This window comes from Eulemur rufifrons, chromosome 9, assembly GCF_041146395.1.
Source record: "Eulemur rufifrons isolate Redbay chromosome 9, OSU_ERuf_1, whole genome shotgun sequence".
In the NCBI taxonomy this organism is placed as follows: domain Eukaryota; kingdom Metazoa; phylum Chordata; class Mammalia; order Primates; family Lemuridae; genus Eulemur; species Eulemur rufifrons.
The window spans coordinates 14,452,279-14,458,328 of record NC_090991.1 but is presented as its reverse complement, the minus strand read 5'-3'; the positions used below and the strand labels follow the sequence as shown (position 1 = coordinate 14,458,328).

At 41.5% G+C, this 6,050-nt stretch overlaps 1 non-coding gene across 1 annotated transcript; it reads right to left on the bottom strand.

The window, feature by feature from the left end:
- Window positions 1-3,626: 3,626 nt before the first annotated feature.
- On the bottom strand, window positions 3,627-3,733 carry LOC138392680 (U6 spliceosomal RNA). Its single transcript, XR_011234966.1, has one exon. It is a non-coding gene; the product is annotated as a U6 spliceosomal RNA (small nuclear RNA).
- Window positions 3,734-6,050: the final 2,317 nt, after the last annotated feature.

Below are 6,050 nucleotides of genomic sequence, written 5' to 3'. Positions count from 1 at the left end.
ATGTCTATTCAAGTCTTTTGCCCAGTTTTTAATTGGGTTATTTGGTTTTTTGTTGTTGAGTGCATAGCATACCTTTTGGCATTCTTTTACTTCCATCCTTTCTGCATCCTTATGTTTAAAGTGTACCTGTTATAAGAAGCACATGTAAGAAGCATATGCTTCTTTAAAATCCAATTTGAGAATCTTCTTCTTGTAATTGGAGTATTTAGCCTAATTGTATTCATAATAATGAGGTTATTAATAATAGTGATTACTGATTGTTATCTTTTGCTGCATAACAAATTACCCCAAAACATAGAAGCTTAAAAAACAATAAACATTTACTATCTCACACATCATCTGTGGGCAGGAATTTGGGAGGAGCTTAGTTGGGTGGTCTGGCTCATGGTTTCTCATGAGGTTGCAGTCAAGATATCAAGATATCGAGATATCAAGGCTTGACTGGGACTAAAGAATCCACTTCCATGATATCTCATTCACATGACTATTGGTAGAAGGCCTCAGTTCCTTGCCATATAGACTTTTTCATAGGGCTGCTTGAGCATCCTCACAACATGGTAGACCACAGTATCCTCCAGAATGAGTAATATAAGAGAGAAAGCAAGGATGAATTATGACTTATTTTCAGAAGTCACATGCCATTACTTCCACTATATGTTATTAATTAGAAGCAAGCCACTAAGTCCAGCCAACATTCAAGCCAAGGGAAATTAGGCTTCTTTTTTTTCTTTTTTTTTTTTTTTTTTGAGACAGAGTGTCACTCTGTTGTCCGGGCTAGAGTGCCGTAGCGTCAGCCTAGCTCACAGCAGCCTCAAACTCCTGGCTCAAGCGATCCTGTATCGGCCTCCTGAGTAGCTGGGACTATAGGCATGTGCCACCATGCCCGGCTAATTTTTTTATATATTTTTTTAATTGTCCATATAATTTCTTTCTATTTTTAGTAGAGATGGGGTCTCGCTCTTGCTCAGGCTGGTCTCGAACTCCTGAGCTCAAAAGATCCGCCCTCCTCAGCCTCCCAGAGTGCTAGGATTACAGGCGTGAGCCACTGCGCTTAGCCCAGGCTTCATTTTTTGAAAGAAGGAATAGTCAAGGAATCTGTGGATATATCTGAAAATCACTGCAGTTGGTATTTTGAAGAGACTAATCGCTAAACCCCTGGCATGGTTGATCAATAAAAAGACAAAAAGTTTAAATAACCATTATCGTGAATAAAAAAAATACTAAATAAATATTAGCTTTACTTTTTTTCCATTTTCCTATATATTTACAAACGACAGCAAGAGAGTTTTTAATGTTTTGACCAAAACATTCAAAGGTCACAGAACAATCATATATTTTGTCATTGATTATTAAGATTGCTTTGCATGGTTTCAGCTTGCACAGTCATATTTATGGGCCTGCATTGCCATGCAAAGTGAAGACTGCTGGGTAAGCAGTTTCTAGAAGGCTGTTGTCTTCACATCTGATGCTGGAGCTTGAAGTCCACAGAGCAAGCAGTTGATAAAGTGGAGGAGAGTAAGAATAAGCTGGAAGTTTCAAGCATGAGCTGGAGCAATGAGGACAGAGTGAAGCCCAGGGTCAGCTCTTGTTCTAATGTTGGTGATGTGGCTGCCCTGGAGAAGCCAGGTCTCTTTGCACAGAGACAAAACACCCACTGCTCTGTGCCCAGGAGTCAGAGAAGCTGAAGGAAGATTTAGGGGAAGGTGAAGCAGTTACAGGTATGGCTGCTGCCTCATGCTAGTGAGGTGAGACAGCAAATGACCAACAACAAACATATGTCAGCTAGTATAGCTGCTGCTTCACTTCCATCCTCCAAATCTGGCGGGAGAATCTCTTCTGGCCGATGCTAACTGGAAATACACACGAAAGGAATTCTGGGAAATGTAGTTCCACCTGGCCAAGTTGCTACATTACAAAGCCTCCATACTTAGTGCACAAATGAATGGTTATTCACGAAGGCCCTGGAGTCAGAGTTCTCAGGTTTGAGTTGTGGATCCTTTATTTCAAGCTATGTGTCCAAGAGTAGGCTTCTTAGTCTTTCTATGCCTCAGTTTGCTTGTCTATAAAATGAAGATATAATAATAATACTTATAAGAATAATTTGAGGTTTAAATGAGATAATACACATAAACTGTTAATATATTATTGATAGATTATCAATAAGACTTGGCCCACTGGAAAAGTTCAAAAAATATCAGCTATTATCAGTTGTATAAACTTGGGCAAACCATTTAAACTTTCTGGTTCTCAGTTTTTTTATTGGTAAGATATGGATAATTTCCTTGGCCTGTTTCACAGGTGTATATTGAGGATCAAATAAAATAAATAATCAAAATGAAATAGAAGTGGGCTGGGCGAGGTGGCTCATGCCTGTAATCCTGGCACTCTGGGAGGCCGAGGTGGGAGGATCAGTTGAGGTCAGGAGTTTGAGACTAGCCTGAGCAAGATCGAGACCCTGTCTTTCTTTTAAAAAAAAAAACACAAAATGAAATAGAAATGATTATACTATATCAATAATGTAACATGTTACCACTACATTGCAGTGGTGAAGGTGACAATAAGTATCTCTCTTAGTTCCTTCCAGTCTCCAGACTGATACCTACCCCAGTGACTAATCTAAAGCCAGCTTTTCAGCAATTATTAATTTGAAAAATGCTTCTCCAAATGTAGCATATTCTTGTAAGACGTTAATAGGAGACACTGAGCGCAGAGCTTATGGCACTCTCTGTCCTATCTTTGCAATTTTTCTAACTGTTCAAAATAAACAGTTTATTGAAAAAAACTTTAAAAATAAAACTAAAAAAAATAAAAGAATGTGGTCATCAAACATTAGCAGAATCCCCTGGAAGGCTTGTTAGAACACACATTGCAGGGCCCCAGCCCCAGAGCTGCTGATTCAGTAGGTCTGGGGTGGGGCCAGAGAAGTTGCATTTCTAACAAGCAATGCTGAGAATGCTGATCTGAGGATCACACTTTGAGAACCGCTGACTTAAAACTTAAACTAGTACCCGGGTTTCCTGTTTCTTCTATGGACAAAGGCTCTCATTCATCACGGTCTATCATTTCTTGGCTCATTCTTTCCATGACATCACCCAACATTTACCTTCTAGGCAAGAAGAAAGAGACAAGTGATGACTAACTCAGCAGGACAGAGGTAAGCAGGGCCTGGAAAATCTCTTTTACTCTGTTCCATTTCTCTAAGCTCTTCAAAGCTCTAGGCCGTGGATCAAACCATGCTGAAAATAATACCCACACTTATATAATTAAATATGTAATACATATATATAATGTGCATAAATTTCATTACAGGTCGAGCATCCCAAATCCAAAAATATAAAATCTGAAATGTTCCAAAATCCGAAACTTTCTGAGTACCAATAATGGTGCTCAAAGGAAATGCTCATTGGAGCAGTTCAGATTTTGGAATTTTAGATTAGGGATGTTCAACCTATAAAGTACAATGCAAATATTCCAAAATCAGAAAAAATCTGAAAGCTGAAACACTTCTTTTTTCTTTTTTATCTCAGCATATTATAGGAGTACAAATGGTTAGGTTGCATATATTGCCCTTCTCCCCTCACCCAAGTCAGAGCTTCAAGTGTGTCCATCCCCCAGACAATGGGCATAAAAATATGGAACGCTTCACAAATTTGCATGTCATCCTTGCACAGGGGCCATGCTAATCTTCTCTGTATTGTTCCAATTTTAGTATATGTGCTGCTGAAGTGAGCACCTGAAACGCTTCCGATCCCAAGCATTTTGGATAAGGGATACTCAGTCTGTGTAAAGAAGTATATGCTCATAGATGAAAATTAGAAAAAAGTAGAAAGAAGAAAAAAATTACCCACAGCTTCTTTTTTTTTTGACACAGAGTCTCACTCTGGTGCCTGGGCTAGAGTGCTGTGGCATCAGCTTAGCTCACAGCAACCTCAAACTCCTGGGCTCAAGTGATCCTCCTGCCTCAGCCTCCTGAGTAGCTGGGACTACAGGCATGAGCCACCACGCCCGGCGAATTTTTCTATATATATTTTAGCTGTCCATATAATTTCTTTCTATTTTTAGTAGAGACAGGGTCTCGCTCTTGCTCAGGCTGGTCTCAAACTCCTGAGCTCAAACAATCCGCCCGGTGCGGCCTCCCGGAGTGCTAGGATTACAGGTGAGAGCCACCTCGCCCGGCCACCCACAGCTTCTTAAAGGCAACCACTTAACGTTTTGGTCTATTTACTTCCCCAATTTTATTTGAACTATATGTTTTGAGGTTTTGTTTGTTTTGTTTTTTGAGACACGGTCTCGCTCTGTTGCCTGGGTTAGAGTGCAGTGGTGTCATCATAGCTCACTGCAATCTCCAACTCCTGGACTTAAGGAATCCTCCTGCCTCAGCCTCCCGAGTATCTGGGACTACAGGCACGTGCCACCACATCTGGATATTTTAAAAAAATTTTTTGTAGAGACACAGTCTAACTAGGTAGCCCAGGCTAGTCTTGAACTCCTGGGCTCAAGCGATCCTCCTGCCTCGACTTTGCAAAGTGCTAGGATTACAGGCATGAGCCTCCGTGCCCAGCTGAGGTTTTTCTTTTAAACACTATTGTAATAATACAAGCAATATTTTTATATTATTGTGTAGTATTTGTAAACATTAAATACTTGCATAATACTGTGCTGGCTTTGGCAGCACGTATACTACATACTTGCATAGTGCAGCGGTCTCCCTCTTGTTGGATGCTCCAGTTTTCTGATTTTTTGCTATCATCAAAGGAGATTTAAATTTTACAGTTGCATGAACTTTATTTTTCTATAACTGTACTAAATTTCCTTTTTAAGCCTCAGGTCTCTAGAAGCAACATAAGCAAGTCACTTCCAGGTAAACTCAGTCAGAATCAGATTCTTTCCACTTTTCCCGACTCTTCTCCTCTCTGTTGCTGAGGGAGTTATGTAAATGTCACCAAGGAGAAAATGGAGAGGGGACAGCCTCTTCTTGATCTTGGTCTGCTTTGCTCCTGGTGCCCTCCTGTTCAGGTGACAGGTGAGCCATTCATCTGGCTCAGGCCCTTGCCATGTGTGAGAGGGAGATGGGAAGGGTCTGGTCTTCCCTCCATGCTGATAAAATCCACTGTGTAGCCACTTCCTCATTTGTCCATGTGGCATCTTCTTGTCTCAGCCATGAGATCCCTCACCCTCGACAGGAGTAGGATGTAGAGGCTGGGAGAATCTGCTCCTGGTCTCAAGCCTAGACACACCAAGTTGTCATTTCTACTCCCTAACATCCTCACCGTAGTGGTGGGAGATTTGTCTGTGAAGCTTGTTGCCTGCCTAGACCTTGCCCAGGAATCAGGGTCTTTTATTGATCTTCAGATGGGGCCTGGTGCACAGTTCCTTCTCTTTTACTTCCTCTTTCAATTCTCCACCCATATTCCCTGTCTAATAAAATCTTATCTGAAGTGGAGGTGGGGAAATCTGCTTGTGGCCATCACGTCTTTTCCTATCTTGTGGTCTTGCACTTGAATACATAGCTTGTGAGTTTAAAAGCTGAGATGTTGACTTTGTTTGCTGGCTCTGTTCTAACTACTCTCCCCTAGGTGAGCCCAAGCTTCCCAACCCAAAAGGAGAGATGGTGGTCTTGGATTTAAAAGAGATCTTGAGAAAGGGAAAGAATAAACAGGTTATCATCTCAAATTATTATCCTGTCTCATAAATAATGCTGCAAAAATATCTGGGCACATGTCACCAGTGACTTTTGAGAGACAAGGTGGGGAACACAGCTATCTATGAGCCATGGCCTCATGTCATTGAGGAAGGTGAGGTGACGTTCTGGAGCCTGAGAGTGAAGACAGTGGTATAAGCTGTCGACTACCCTTCAAAAGAGGAGAAGGCTGAAGACTGATGGTATCTGAACAACAGCGGTACTGTCCAAGGGACAGGAAGTAATTCCCTGCCGTCCTCCCTCAGTAAGCAAAGATGGGGAGAAGCCTCTGGCACAATTAAGGGTACCCTTTTCAGTCTGCAGGGGCAGAGTGATGATTGTCCAAAGCAACTGGCTTGCTCAGACAGCT